Source organism: Odontomachus brunneus, unplaced genomic scaffold (assembly GCF_010583005.1).
Source record: "Odontomachus brunneus isolate Ranch 3 - 2012 unplaced genomic scaffold, Obru_v1 Obru_scaffold_295, whole genome shotgun sequence".
NCBI classification, from domain to species: domain Eukaryota; kingdom Metazoa; phylum Arthropoda; class Insecta; order Hymenoptera; family Formicidae; genus Odontomachus; species Odontomachus brunneus.
Window position 1 is genome coordinate 68,952 of NW_022639745.1, and position 16,791 is coordinate 85,742.

The following is a 16,791-nucleotide window of genomic DNA, read 5'->3' on the forward strand; positions in this document are numbered from 1 at the left end:
TTTTAATTTCGCTATTTTTTAAATTTCATCAGAAGAAAAGTGTTTACATCGTTTCGCGCAAATGAGCGTATGCAGGATCTATGCGCCATCGAAACACGCTCACAAATCTTGCGTTCAACTCAATTCACGCTCGATAACTTAATTCCGTAACGGCGTTTAGGAAGTAATTAAACGTCCGATGATTATCTATTTCCTGCACTGTTTGCTTCTTCCCTTCTGCCTCCCTCTCTCTCTCTCTCTCTCTCTCTCTCTCTCTCTCTGGGTTTTACACGATGATGATGCACCGCCAATCGAACCGGAAATTACCATGGAATTGAGGCTAGCGCGAGCGCGCACAAACACAGAACCACAACAAACGCAAGATGTACGTAACGCACGTGTACCTCGTTGACGGGTACTACCTCAGGTGGTGGGTAGAAGGGCGAAGAGAGTAGTGCGCGATACCTGCATGGTAAATTAGTACGGTTGGGAGGGTGAGGAGGGGAGTGAGCCCTTTCAAGTGTGGCGCGCCCAACCGATACTCGCCATCAGACGCACAAACGATGTGTTATCGCGCGCCGCCCCGCCGGTTTGATCACGGTGTAGAACTTAAGTTCCGTGCGTTCGACAGTCGCCGCGCGCGCACGCCTCGGCATTGTCGACGGGGTGGCTTAGTAGTCGCCGTCGATCTCGACACTGTGCGTGGGTTATCGACCGACACGGGGTCGTTCTTTGAAATTTCAATTTCTCTTCGCGTCACGCGTCTCTCTTCGGCTGGTCCAGCCGAAGCTTTTCCCATGTGGCATAAACGTTGGCTGGATAAAATAAGGCGCGATGTTGAGAGAGAGAGAGAGAGAGAGAGAGAGAGAGAAAGGAAGAGAGAGAAAGAGAGAACCGGGACTTTATAACATCTCTTTCGGAAATTGAATAACTTTTTGGTACAAACAGCAATGTGTGTGCTGAAATAGTTACTATTCTTACTTATCTTTACTATCTTATTATATTTTTGTCAATTTTCTTTCTGGATATACGTCATACATATTGTAGAAAAAGCTGCTGCATTGATGTATTAGTGGCTCTTTTGTAATAAAATGTTTTTCTTATATTCTTTAGGACGAGTTACTTTAAGAGTTTACGTTAGGATGGTACAAGTAAGGTAAATATCCTAATTAGTGACCAACCAAACTCTCATCATGAAAATAGAGAAATATTTAAATTTATTAATAAAAAATATTAAGTAAAATTAGTATTTGAATATCACAAATTTATACAATCATGAATGTATTACTAACTTACAATTGACTTAAACAATTTATAAGTTAATGATTCATACTTGTACTATTTAATAAATTCTGGAGACGCAAATTATATTAATATTTCTTAATTATTCTATATATTCAATTTTAAAGATGTCGGCGAATAATTCTTCGAACTGTCGCAGTCAGTAGTATGCTTGTAAAATTATAATGTTTCAGCGTTTATTATGCCCTTTAATTTTATTCGAGTGCTATTATAACTGACAATGTATAAAATTTAGAGTAAGAATATCCGTTTAGGATAAATATCGACTCGTATTAACTAATTTATCAAGCAAAGTGAATACAATTATCATTATTAATTGAGACACAATCACTGATTGAAATTCTTACTTCGCAACTATACATTTTCGCAATTGCACAATTCTACAAAACAGAATTAATACTATTGTCGAGATGCATGGTTATTATATTCGTACCGACAAAAACAAGCACTCAGATACAGCTGTCAAGTCTCCTAGACTTTACACGAGCTCATTTATAACAGATTTTCATTATTAAATTAATTCCTGTACATCAAGAAGAGAGATTGAGCCGCGCAATCTATCCCTTAATCCGAAATCTCGCGAAGAGCAAAATATCCGGCAAGCGTACACCGGATGAATTATTCAGCGCGTCGTCGATATTTAAAAGTTCTTCCCCTCCGCGCGTTCTCTCGGTGTTTGGCTTTTCGGAAAAAATCGGATCGAACGTGGCGAGAATTCTGCCGGAGGTCTGGTTTCCTTTTTTCATCCCCAGGCAAGCCCACAAACTTGTTCTTTAACTCGCGATCGAAACGAACGGACGTGAGGGAGAACTTAAGCGGTCGATCTTTCTCGCGTCTCTGGCAGTCGGCGAATTCGGAATTAGTGCTAATTCGGACGAATGAAAGGAAGAAAGTGAAATTTGACTTTATGACGGAACTTACGTATCTCAGCTGTCACGAATATCTCACGTGCACATTTGACGTTTCTTGTGCGCGAGACACATTAAGTATCACGATAGAGAATTGTGTGAAATTTTACTTTCACACATTTGTATATTCGACCTCTCGGAAAGAGGTGTTTTAATAGAAGTATGGATACACGTGTATAACACGTAATTAATACAGTTAGAAAGGGGACTTTATATAACGATAGTGTATACAATTGTCCGATCGACTTGACTCCTTGTCACTTTAATCATGAAACTTGCTCGACGAAAAGAAAGACAACGAGAATGCATAACTGATTAAAAAACAAACAACTATATTACAGTACAAATCCAACGTAAATTAAATCTACCAATATAAATTAAATCTAATGTAAGCTTAATGTAATTTAAACAGTGATACTCAACTCTGGACATTTATTGTTTTGATTTTTATTAACACACTATAAATATTATTAATATTTAAATTTTTAACATAGAATATACGTATATATTCAATACATGTACATATTATATATTTTGAAAGCTTAAATATTCATATTTAAAGACCAAAACAATGAGAATGTTTAGAATTAGATATCAATGTTATTAATGTCCAAGCATTGGTGCCTTTACCTTACATATCTCGTGTATATTTGACTGTACCCGCGCGTGATATAATGCGTCTAAAAAAAAAAAAACTGACAACTTTAGTGCCTAACGCAAATTGATTTCCACAAAAATTCCGACATTCTTCCCAAATTAAAGCGGTAGTATTTCGTGTCGCGCGTGTTTTCAGTATAACGTCGATATTGCGTCATTAGAACGGCACGCGGGATCGCATATTAATTTCTCGTGGATATGGAAAATGAAAGGGAATCGGCGAATATTTCTTCGTGCACACCGCTGAGTTACATTGGTGGAATTCACCGGCCGACAAAAACTATGATACGCGCGCTTCAGATTAAATGCACAATGCACCAGCGCAGCCAAAGGCATGGATTTTTCCAAACGTTTGTTTCTTTTTTTTTTTACATCGAGTATAATCCAGCGTGCTTTTATGCAATACCTCTGATGCATTTTGAGTCCATCGCACAGTCCGCTGAAAGAAACGATGAGTTTGTTGCATGAGTTTTGTGTTGTAATTTGCGTGAATGATGCGGATTTTTCGGGCCGATATGCATTCCGAAAGATAGGATGAACCACTTTCGTGCGCGATATTGTCTTAAGGCGTTTGCAGATCTAAACGGAAAAATGAAGATTGAGGTTAATTCGAAGTATCATTTGGCGACGATAGATTACAATTTGTACGTATCGTTTATTAATTGAAATAAAGGGTTGATTTGAGTCGTGATTTGACTTTTACTTTTAGAGAACGTCTTAATAATATCCGTATTTTTCAACAAGCTTCCGTATTAAAGAGGCAACGTAGGTTTGCGGTGAAAGGGTACAAAAAGACGCAAGTTTATTATGAATCTCGCAAAGCTATATTATCACTAACCTTCTTTGTTAATTCTTGACAACGTCGGCTCATGTGTACGCACAGAATATCAAGAGAGATGCGTGATAATATATTATCCATATGAGAGAACATACCAGATACAACGCCGCATATGTGAGGAGAATCCGGTAGAAACACCACAAGAGGTACTTTTGCGAATTATCTCTCAGTAAACGGAAGAGCCACTTGATGGTCTGATACATAATTTCGCGATATTTTTTGGCTGCAGCGTTCCCCGATTCGTTTGAGATAGATCGAGGTTACGTAACGCGGAATGCATGCAAGAAGAGAGAGAGAGAGAGAGAAAGAGAGAGAGAGAAATAGAAACAAATGCAGTGACAGAGGAACGCGAACCTATATAGCCGTCTGCGAACATGACATTCAATTGTATTGTATGTAGTGGGTTGCAGAATGGTTTAGACACAATGAGGTTGGAAACTCACCAAACTGTCAAAATTGAGAGTCATTACAGACGTGTTTGCCTAGTAATTATATTATTAATTGTTATTAGTACTATTAATATTTATTATTATTTAGCGTTCTTAATTATATTATTAATTATATTACTATTGTGTGAGTCTGTCGGTAATAATTTCGACAGTTTGATAAGCTCCCAGTTTTATTGTGTCCAAATCGTTTTGCTACCTACTGTACGCACATATTAAAGTCGGGGATACACAGAAAAACGTAAGCAGCAATACTTAATCACACGGAGAGAATTTTATAGCAAAAATTTTATTCTGTTAAAATAATCTTGTATAATTCAATAATTCAATAATTAATCTATTACAACTATTCTTTCATTCCATATGCTACTTATATTTTAAGAACTGAAAGGTGTTGAAATATTTGCAGTGTTTCCAACAACATTTACTATATTCCTTAGCAAGATAGACCTTACTGCAGAGAAAAAAATGATTGATCTAACAAAAGGAGAGAGAGAGAGAGAGAGAGAGTTATGGTCACTTTTTATTGTTTTGGCTCCGACATTTTTTGGTCGTTTTAACACGAAAATGATAGTAGTAACATGAATATAAGGTTATTATTACTAACAGTGTAGTAAAATTTAATAAAAATGATTTTTGACTTATAAGACTATTATTTTTTTATTATTTTCTCTGTGTGATTATAGTTACAAAAACCAAACATTTTTTTCTTAGTGTGATAGTCTATTCCCGAATTACTAGAAATTACTAAAAATAATAAAACTGGAAAGAATGAAAAAAAAACTATTCTTTTCGTGTGTAGTAAGCAAGTTGATCAACCACAGTTGATGGTTTTTCTTATGATTAATAAATAATCGATTGTGATTAATCGATTTTCTAATTGCTCTTATTGCTTACGTTTTTCTGTGTGCCATTCGTTTATATCTTACACACATATATGCACATTAATTCGCTGAATTCATGATGCTCAGTTCAATTATTATATGACTTATCGTCCTCCGGGATTCTTAGTTTCTGATCTAAATTATATATACATTTGATTCTCTTTTAAATTGACAGCATTCTCGAAAATACAACATAAATACGACGTGGGAATTATACTTGGGTCGACAGACATTAATTGCATTCGATATTTCCAAATCGCGAGCTGACGCGAAAACAAACCTGTGATTTTTTTTAGGTCTGACATATGGATAAATTTTGGAAATATATTTTTGGTATGCGTACACACAGATAGTACGTTCTAATTGCACGATATTGTTCTCCTGTATGGAACCATATTTTTCGCTTTTATGTACGTGACTCGCGGGTGTGTATTTTGGTTAAAATTGCAATTTCGAATTAAGTCATGCATCGTCGGTGCGAGGGAATGATGACGTGAAATTCTATATTTACAGTATGTATCGAAATGTCGAAAAGGGCGGATAGTTGCGTTATCGCGAAATAGTTGCTGAAAACGCGCGCGCGAGTATGCGTGTGTATGAGAGAAACAGAGAGGGGGACAGAGAAGGCTGCTTTTTTGGGACGGAAATTGTATGCCAATCTCGCGAGAGACAATTACGAGTGTAGCTAGGTCAAAACGGTACCTTTGCGTGTTCCGTCGATCGATAGTCTATCAAAGTGGTTAAGCTACCACTCTTCAATCAGTTTTCCATTTGCATCGACAGTGCTTTTTCCGGACAACGGTGCAGATTACCTTTTCAGGTGGCCTGCTCGATACTGATAAAAGGATGTGACAGTGTGGAACTGTGCGCGACAATGATCGATAATTTCGCGCTCTTTAATCGTGTGAAAAAGTCAAAAGTATTGGACTCAGATCTGAATATTGAATTGGGATCTAAGCTGATACACTACTGAATGAGACAGAGAAACAGAGTCCTATCTTTCGTGAAACGTAACATTTATCGCAAGGATTTTCATCGTAAAACATAACGGAAGACAATGAGTATTAAACGTTTGATTAATTTGATATCATATCCTTCGCTGGTTGATTTGGGCGCGAAATGTATACTGAATATTTTTACTCTGTGATAACAGGCGCGCCAAAGTGTAGTATTAACAATTGAGGTCCATTTAAAAGATAGCTGGGTCTATTTTTCGCGCGCATCGCTGTATGAAAGATGTATCAGTCGTGTATACGCGAAGTCAACGAACTGTATGCAACTATTGGTCTGTTCTTTTCAGCTGCACTGCTGAACTGGTGCAATAAGTTAAAGTGAGACAAGTATATGTTTTCTCACTCTAACTTATTGCACCAATTCAGCAGTGCAGCTGAAAAGAACAAACCATATGCTGTTTTGACATGTAGATTTTGTTTTTCGAAGCAGCCAGCGGTACTGTAATTGTTGCACGTAGCTATCAAATACGTTGACATTTGTAGCAAAGTTTTTAAGCATCACATCTCGTGAATATTAATGATATGATCTTTTTAAAACACATGACGAAAATTTGATCTTACCTTCGATCTCAACATTCCATTTACTTTTGATATACTGAAACTATACTCATTTACCTCTTTTGATTCCATTTATCATACTAGCTTCGCCGAGAGAACTTCTCTTTAGAACTTCACCTATACAAGTGGCATTTTGTGCGTTTTCTGCTACTTAGAAGCGCTAAGTAGGTCTTCAGTTTCCATGTTTAGAATATGCACCGTAACGTGAAAGACCTTACGTATGAATCACGCGGCTGATACACACATCAACGCGGATTTATCTCGCGTGAATTATCAGGACCGATCTGCTTTACAAAATCTGGTATCGGCCGGATGTCATTAAACTTCGTCAACTTCCTGATTACTCAACTCCTCGCCCGCGTTCTCTCCTATTGCCTGCAAATCACTAATTCCTCCTCGCTCGTTCCAATCTCCATCGACCTTCGGCCCTACCGAGGACCCTTCGTAAGGTACCCTCGCGCGACGAAAGACTTTCTGGAAGTCATCGGCAGGGCCGATAGTGACGGACTTAGATTAACTTAGGAGCTCAGTGCGCGCAATAACTTCAAAGAGACGTCCCGAGACGCCGCGCCGCGAAGTATTCGAAGAACGGAGATTCGGCGGAAGCAATCTGATTTCGGTGGGATTGACGAGGAGGGGGAGAGGAGGGTACCTGTGCCGGCGCGACAGCATCGCGAGTGAAACTTTAACAAATTTGCACGCCGTAGGAAACAGGAGGACGCCTCTACGTCGCCGTCGTCACCGACGACGATGACGACGACGATGGGGGAACAGAGCGTCCCCCGGTTGTGTCGAAAGTTCTCTGTCGACCCTGTCGGTGACATTGAGTAAGAGTGCGACTTTCGTATCGATTAGGCGAGATTAGGGGATTGTGCGAGCCGACGACGTCGTATTCGAGTGTGGTCGCGCTACATCTCGTCGTTTTACATCGCTGCGACACTTCGTGCCCGCTTAATTCTGCCTCGAGGAACGACGACGTGCATCCTGCCGCGACGTCTCCTGGCGCTGTGCAATCGCGGCGACATTAATCGAGATTAACTTTCGCGAGACGTCGAGTCTTCTCGCGAGATCAGAGAGACACGCGGCTGAAAGAGCTTTAACTTCTCTATTCGCTCAAATCGAGCCAACGTAAGCGCTCGCTTCGCCACGCGTGGCGATTTAAATATCTTATGAATAATTGCATATCTCCTGAAAGCAATTGCAGACATTCGGCTGGGTCTTTCAGAATTTCTCTTTTAAACCTGACAATCTTCCGGAGAGAGACTGTGTGTTATTTAATTATTATTGATTGATTCATCATTTTCTGTAACTTATTTCACACGCTCTGGAATGTAACATCAGCTAGAAGGCAGGCATGTCCTTTACCAGTGACAAAAAAAATACTATCTAGTGTCTGGATAGTTTTATACCCCTAAGGTCTAGATTTCACAAAATTACACACAAGCCTAGGTGCTGGTTTACAAAATAGGCTCTAGATAGTGTCTGGATCGCACCTAATCTAACCTAACCAGGAATTTCTACACAGATATTAATGTAGTTTTCTCCACTTCTCTTCCCCACTTCTTCCACTACCGATCATCGACTCGTATTTCTTCTCTAATCAGTTGACCTCAAGACTATACTGTTTCTCTACTTTTTTATGTTATGAAGGTTTTCTTCTTTCTGGTGAATTAATGTTGTCAGTAAATTTGAAAACTGATTTCAACTATAAAACTGATCATTTGAGATCTTAATTGAAAGAAAGTAAATAAAACTAATTTGATAGTTCATTGATGAGTTAATTTAACCGTGCAACTTGCTATATCTATAAGTTCTTTTCTTCTTTCTGGCGAATTAATGTTGTCAGTAAATTTGAAAACTGATTTCAACTATAAAACTGATCATTTGAGATCTTAATTGAAAGAAAGTAAATAAAACTAATTTGATAGTTCATTGATGAGTTAATTTAACCGTGCAACTTGCTACATCTATAAGTTCTTTCTGCAGCACTTTCCTCTCGTTTCCAACGACAGTCGCCTTAGGAACGTTACTCAACGCGTTGCTACAAGCACCAGGGTTGCGTCGAGTTCCAGGGTTCATCGCTCGTAATTTCCTGCGAGGCCTTTCCCGAGAGGAGTGGCAATTTGGAGGGGTACGCGGGGAAACGAAAAAGGGTTCTTGTTTTCGGTAACTCCGGGCATTAGCCATATTATCGTAACGACGTTGCTTTCCGTTTAGCCGCTTGCTTTCATTATTGCCCTATCGAAGTGGCGAAGGGCAGGGAGCGAGGCTCGTTTCCGATCAGATGTGGGCAATTAAAGGCCAATCGTTTCCCGTTACGAGGCCACCCCTGCCGGCACCCCCAACCCCGCTCGCAGCCCACGCTCGCAGTAATGTAGTAGCGCCGCCGCCATAGCTGAAGTACGCTGTTACGGACATTTCGATTTTTAATTGATCCTCGCTCGTAGGGCACATTGCACAGCGTGCACACGCGTTGCATTGATCGTGATCGTCGTTAACGTGTTTGGCTCGTACGGAGGAATGCGTGGTGAACCCGGTGCGTTCCTCCGTAGATATGGCGACTACAGCAAACGCAGTTAGAGAGAGTGCGGGTATCCAAACACGTCATGACATCACCGACTAACGTACTTAGAAGAGAGACACATTATTCAAAATTTTGAAGCTGCAATTTTTGGGACAATTAATTGTTGTAATTGACTGACGGCGGACATTATAGAGACAATCTTCCTTTACGTGTTTATGCCTGCAACAATTCTATAAACTGTATTATTCTCAATCTTTGTTCTATAATAATTGAAATACTAACATGCTGCAATGTGGCTCCATCTTGATTTGATATCGGGTTAAATTGACCAGCAACTCAGAGCAAAGAAAGCTATACTGAAAGAAAAGACTGGTAACTATAACAAACTGCATTTAGTTACAGAAATTCATTGAATCCTTAGTAACTAATAGTAAATATGATAATAATTACCAAATATTTAATAGATCGGGAGTATGACGTAATTGCATTCACAGTAACATCAATTAAATAATTTAGTAATAGTTACTTAATGTTAAATATTTAATATGAAATATATTACAGTTATGAGCAGATATTTGATAATTGTTATGAAATCGTTATATCCCATATAATAAAAAATTCAGTAGGTACGAATTCTATTTTGTTACCAGTATAAGTATGTTTTGTTGCAGCACAACGAAAAATTCATTCATTTGCACCTATTACATCGTTTCAATATCTATTATTACAGATAGTTGGTTGAACCTATCAAAAATTTTGTAACTATTACAAAATCGCTTATTTTGCTCAACTATTCAATAAGTTTTATTTACCAAATATATTCTGGAAGCAAATAAATTTTACTTCTGTCAAATAAATAATTTATTTTACAGAACTAAATTAATTAATAAGTATTGCCATAGCTTTGGCCCGCTATATTTACGTCTATCATTTAGTAATAGTAACCAAATTTTGATAATATTTACTAAATTCTTCTCTCAGTGTATGTATAAAATATGCATCTTTATTAGTAGTTCCGGGATTTCTACGGAAGGTCTCCACAGTCCTTCTTGGCGGCTTTTAACTATGAACCAGCTTTATCTCGTCTGCCTAAATGTTTGATTTTAATCATTTTGTGAATGAAAATTGGTTTTATTACCTAAATTGTTTTAAAACAGTGTATTAATAATTAATAACCGCCACTTAAAAGGGACATTTTGCGATTTCGTTTTCACTATTCCTTGATAAATACATACACAAGGTACTCTTTGGGCCAACTAAACCCGGATTCCTCTATGTACTGTCGATTTATTCTGAAGATATCAGGAATATCGTGGAAATACATCTTAGTCGCGAACGGGATATTCGAGAGAAACGCTTCACGTGGAGATTCGTATGTTACGTAACAAATCGGCCGAACGGATTTGAATTTTCACGCACCGCGCGAGAGGTCGACTTTATTAAGCGTATCGAGTGTTTCGATACGCATACACGCAGGGTGTGGAAGGATTCCGCGGAAGAAACGTGAGAAAGTCCTCGACAGCGCACAGCCGCGGCCACCCGCCCGCCTTCTGGGTGCATTATGCAACCAGGAGAGACCCCGTGAAAGTTTTATCGAGCATGCGCGATCTCTCATGTGCCACACCGTGGAAATGCATGCGCGCCGTATTTCGCAGAGAAAGAATCCTGTATATCGTGTACGAGACACTCGATGAATTTCCGCTTGCCCTGCTCCCGGAATTAGTTGTTGAAGAAATGGCCCTCCGAAATATCTCGACCATCTCAATGCTCATTCTTGGAGTGCGAATGATATAACGTGTCGCTGGCTTAAAGCTATTAAGTGTACAACTTTGCTTCCGCCGTTTTTTTTTCCGAAATTCGAGGCTTTATTGTAAAAAACTGGTTATATATTTATGATTCAAAGTATTATCCATCGCTGGCCACTACTTTCTCCCATCTTTCGGGCAGCGTACGAATCCCGCGTTAAAAAGACTGGTCATCTTTTGAGGCGATCCACGAATCGATCCAATGTTTTACCTCTTCATAAGACCGGAAGTGCTGGTCAGCCAGGCCGTGTGCCATTGATCGAAACAAGTGATAGTCAGAGGGAGTAACGTCTGGAGAATACGGCGGGTGGGGTAGGACTTCCCATTTCAACGTTTCCAAGTATGTCTTGACCACTTTCGCAACATGGGGTCGAGCATTGTCATGCTGCAAATTCACTTTATCGTGTCTCTCGTTGTATTGCGGCCGTTTGTTTTTCAATGCTCGGCTCAAACGCATCAATTGCGTTCGATACCGATCGCCTGTGATTGTTTCAGTCGGTTTTAACAGCTCATAATACACTACGCTGAGTTAGTCCTACCAAATACAGAGCATGACCTTGGAGCCGTGAATATTCGGTTTGGCCGTCGACGTGGAAGCATGGCCGGAAACTCCCCATGATTTTCTGCGCTTGGGGTTATCGTAATGAACCCATTTTTCGTCCCCAGTTACAATGCGATGCAGAAATCCCTTCCGTCTTTGCCTTTCAAGCAGCTGTTCACTAGCAAACAAACGCTGTTCAACATCTCTCGGCTTCAATTCGTACGGCACCAAATTTCCTTGCTTCTGAATCATTCCTATGGCTTTGAGGCGTTTTGAAATGGCTTGTTGAGTCACTCCCAATGATCGTGCCAATTCTTCTTGATTTTGACACAAGTCTTGATCAAGTAATGCCTCCAATTCTGCATCTTCGAAAACCTTCTCTCTTCCACCGCTATGCCGGTCTTCGACGTCAAAATCACCGTTCTTGAAGCGTTGAAACCACTCACGACACGTTTTTTCACTAATAGCGGCCTCACCATAAGTATTTGAGAGCATTCGATGAGCCTCAGCCGCAGATTTCTTTATATTGAAGCAGAAAATTAAAACTTCCCGCAAATGACGAGAATTTGGCTCGTAAACTGACATTTTCAATCGAGAATAACTTTATAATGCAGACACAAATCGACTAATGTTTCTATGGGGTTATGTTGACAGATGCCCAAGTTTATTGTATGACGTCTATGATTTATTTATTTCGACCACCACTTACCGCTAAAGCTATCTATAGGAAAACGGCGGAAGCAAAGTTGTGTGACACCTAATACTTGTCATCTTCCCTCCCATGCAAGAAAAGTTAAGTGTGTTATCCTGATATTCTGTTCCTTGATAAATCGACTTTGTGGACCAAAATGAGCCCAACGATCGATCGATCGGGCAAAGAAGGTAGCTCAAAAAATGTTTCAAAGAAATTTCGACGGGTAATCAGCGGGCTGCTCGATTGCATCTCGATTGTTTCCGTTTATTCTCCATCGAGTCCGGCTATATCGGGGTGAGCATCACCCGGTACAAGGCGGTACGTACCGTCCTCTGGCTACGCCACGCCACGTCACGTCGAGCGAGGGTGTTCTCGCGACGTTAATTATGCGGCGGCGTAATTAAATAGGAGGTAATTGAGGGACGCGGAAGGTATTATTGAAGTTTCTGATGGCAGCGGGGCGGTGGTTATAGGACTCGTTGTTTGCGCGCTGGTGTTTGTAAGTGGCTGCGCTCGTACGTGAAACCACCATGTGCGGCGCCGACCCTTGCCACAGGGTGCACGAGGGGCGCAACGTCAAATCTTTCGGATCTTCTCTTCAGGACAAAGAACTTGAACTTGGTATTAAGTAAAACTCAACATTTCTCGTGTTGTGAAGTAATTTCTCTGTTTACGACTTCAATAATTTTGAATGCGTGTTATGTGACGAAGGTTGTTGCACAGTAATAAAATTATCGATGCTTAACACGGTAATAAACATTTGTGTTGAAATGGAAACATGTGTAAAAATCTTTTGGTTACATTTTTAACATATCCGTGTATTAATTCAACATATTGTATTTGTGTTATTTTGAGTGTTTTGTGTTGAGTTTATATTCACCATTTTTAAGATGTTAAAATAACACAATTATATGTAGATGTATGAATTCATGACATATTTTATATGCAAAATGCACACAGGCACAGATAAATTGTTATTTGCTATTTGTTATTTGTTATTTTTTATTTGTTATTTGTTATTTTTATTTGTTATTTGCTCGCGTGGACGTAGTCCATACGCGTACGCGCACGCGCAGATACAAAGTCGCGCCTTTTTTAGGTGTTTTTTTTTAGCTTATGATATTATATTATACGTATATTTATCCCGTGTTATGTATTAACACGACAATTACAGTGGATAAATTGGGACATAGGAAATGAGTTAAATTTAACACACAATTTTTTGCAATATGTATACTAATGGGGTGGGATCCATTTTTACTCTACAGTACCCGATTATGAGCTCCAAAACTATAAAAATATTTTTGATAACTGTCAATACCTCCTAAGAAGAGTCAAGACGTTTCATCATAAATAAAGTCACCTCTCGATCATAGATTTCCTAATCGAAACTCCCTTAATTATTGACGGTGTTGTAACAGAAGATATTGTTATTCTAAAATATAAAGAAATTATTGTCCTCTTTTACTTCTACAATAAACTAATCACAACGTTCTCTATATTAATAACGCAACCCTCTCAATCTCTCTTAATATAACGGAGTAATACCAAAAATTTCATTACGTTATCGCGCAAGATAAGGTAGATTTCAGTGCCTTATTATGCAAAGCACTTATCCTTCTGCGGATAATGTTAGGGTTAATCTGGAGTTCACAAAGAGACTAACTTTGGATAGGGGTTCCTTGGACGCGGTGCGGCCCTGCGCTCACATACTGACGATGAGGGATGGTGGCGGAGAACGTTGACGCTGATACGCGCGGTCAGTCTCGCTCGCTCGCTCGTACGCGCGCGGAAGGGGGTTGGTTGGTTGGTTGGTCGGTTGGTCGGTTGGTTGGTCGGTCGGTCGGTCGGTCGGTCGGTCGGCTCATGCATATGCTAATCATATTCGGAGGCGCGCTGGCTTCCAGGCGGAGATGAGCACCGGCCAATTCCGCCGCGCCATCGACTACTACTCTATCCCCGACGTGCTCTCTCTCTCTCTCTCTCTCTTCCCTTCCCTTTCCTCCCTCTCTGCACACGGTAGAGCGGCGCGAATCGTCCATCCGACCACCCTTTTTACCCGCCGCTCGCTCGATTCTCGTCTATTCGCGAGAGCGCCGACGATTGCGTGGATTAAATTAAACGAACCGCCGCGGATCGTTCCAGATAATAGCGGATAGATCGCGAGAGTACGTTTTCGGCTCTCCCACGGCCGTCCCATTACCCTCGTTCTTTCCCTAACCGACGCAAAAGTCGGCACTCAGGGTCAGTTAAAGAGAGAAAGAAGAGAGAAATGAAAAATCCGCGGTGCTTCACATACTTCGGGGATCCCTTGCGTGTTTCGGTCCAGCAATTTTCCGTCTCGCGATCTGGATAGCGCGACTGGCCCCGCGCGCGAAACCCGCGCAGGCGGTCTCGCGATCGTCAAACCGGTCTCTCATTTCTCTGGCCGGACGATCAGGCAGGGCATCGGTTGCGCTCGCTCGCTCGCTCGTCCGCTCGCCTTGCTCTCGTCGTCATTTTTGCAATGGGCAATAGCTCATTTGAATGCGAATGCCGCGCGCCGGCCAGGCCCGGCGGACGTTAACGATTCTTTTGTTTTACGTGTGTACGGGCCCCGTGGACTCGGCTCAAAGTCAGTCAGCAGTCGGGAGGCAGAGGGACTTGATTTAAGACCGGCACGATATCTCGAGGAATCGCGCTGCGCCGCTTAACGAGCGCGGTGTATACGCAAGCTCGATCGTTCTCTCTGGCCGTCGACTCCCTTCCCCATTCTCTCACCCTCTCTCTCCCTTTCTCTCTTGGTCTTTCTTTCCCTCCCCCGCCATTTTCAAAAAATGCGTAGGATGCAGCTTGTCGCGCGTTCCCCTTTGATTGCCACGGTGATGTAAGAACGTCGGCTTTGTTTATCCCCGTGGCTTCTTGCGCGAGAATCAAGCGCGGCGTCGTTAATGGAATAATCAAGGCGCATAACTGTGATCGAGACATTCGCCGGGATAACGAGACAACGAGAGTTCCGCGGAAGAAAGAGAGTCTCCTTGTATGCACGAGGAAGCGCGCGATTCAAGCGACGCGATGAATTTCACGGCGCGGGAAATGCGCGGCCTCGGACGCGTCGTTTATTATATTCGCGTCGCGCTGTTGCAATCTTACAATTTATTTCTGCAAGTGTACCCGGCGCCCAGACACCCGCGGTTATTATCCCATCTCGGGAGGGGATCCCCGGACGGACATATTAAATTCCTCATAAAACGTTGGATAGACCGTAACAAATGGAAGGACGCGGTCTTTGAACTTGCCGAGGGGGCGCGCGTCTCGAAGAAAAGTTCGTTCCCGCGTTTCAATATTCGCGAGTAAGTAGTCCGCAGCCTTTTGCTCGCGAATTACCGTCACTGTCCCGTCGGGATTTTTCTCATTCTACCGCCATTGTCCACGGGAAATCGCGAGAAAGACTTCTGCGATTAAATTGACTCCTCAGAATCCACTGATTTCGCTCGAGAGTAACTTTGCGACTTTCGCACTATAATATCCGAACGCATTCACGCGGCAGTTTCAACTCGATCAACGATACATTTTGTTTATCGTCGTAGAGGAGGGGGAATTCGTGTCAAGCGGGATCGTTACGAGCGTGTCGTTTCGAATGTAAATCACCGCGAAAACATTTATGGCTCGTGAAGTCCCCCTTTTCCCCTCGTACCGGGGTGACATCGTGAAACACGTGGCAGCTAATCTGGCGGTTGGTATAAGACGCTCTAGAATCCCCCGGCGCTACAGTCCCGACGGACAAACGAACTACTTGCTGGCGAAGGGTCGGTCCTTTTGACCCTCCGGCGAACTTCGCGCCGAATAAACAATAAAAAAAAGTTGCCGGAAAGTTCAGGCCGCGAGGGAGCCGCCTATGGGATAAACATATTTTTGCGGTTCGTTTATTATTCGAGCGAGGTCGATAATGTCATCATTCCCTGTTGTCTCTCAATATTGTGGGCAATGATCGTGCAGTGGAGTTAACGATTCGTATAGAGATAGAACTAAAAGAGATATACACTGAGAGAAAAAAATAGTTGGAATAACTATAATTTCACTATATTTTATAGTTCGTTTTGGGCTCAAACATATATTTATAGTTCATCTAAACATAAAGATATAGCAGAATTAAAATAGATTTATAGTCACCATCTTATTACTCTATGTAGTAAAGCACGCTTTGGGAATATAGTTACAGGTACCTATATTTTTCAAATATTCCAATTGTATTGACTATATAAAATACTTAATTTCTCTTATTTCATTCAATATTTGCAACCTTATTATATTTTTTATTTCAAATGATTATAATTCTTGGTAAAAGTTTTACATGGGTCAGTTATACTATGCTTATATTGTAAATATTACAAATATTATGCTGAAATTTACTATAAAAATAATATTCCTAACTATAATCTTTTTACTATGCCATTATAGTTCCAAGTATCATGTATTTTTCTCTCAATGTAGTACAAAATTGAAAGATACATTTCTCGTTATAAAAAACGAAGTATGGAGAAATATAAAATATTTTAAGTAACTGCTATTTTGTTCTTGTAAATTCTGCGAATTTACCACTAGAATGTCTGATGCAACTAGTACATTTTAGTAATGTTAAAATAAAATACACTGAAAGAAA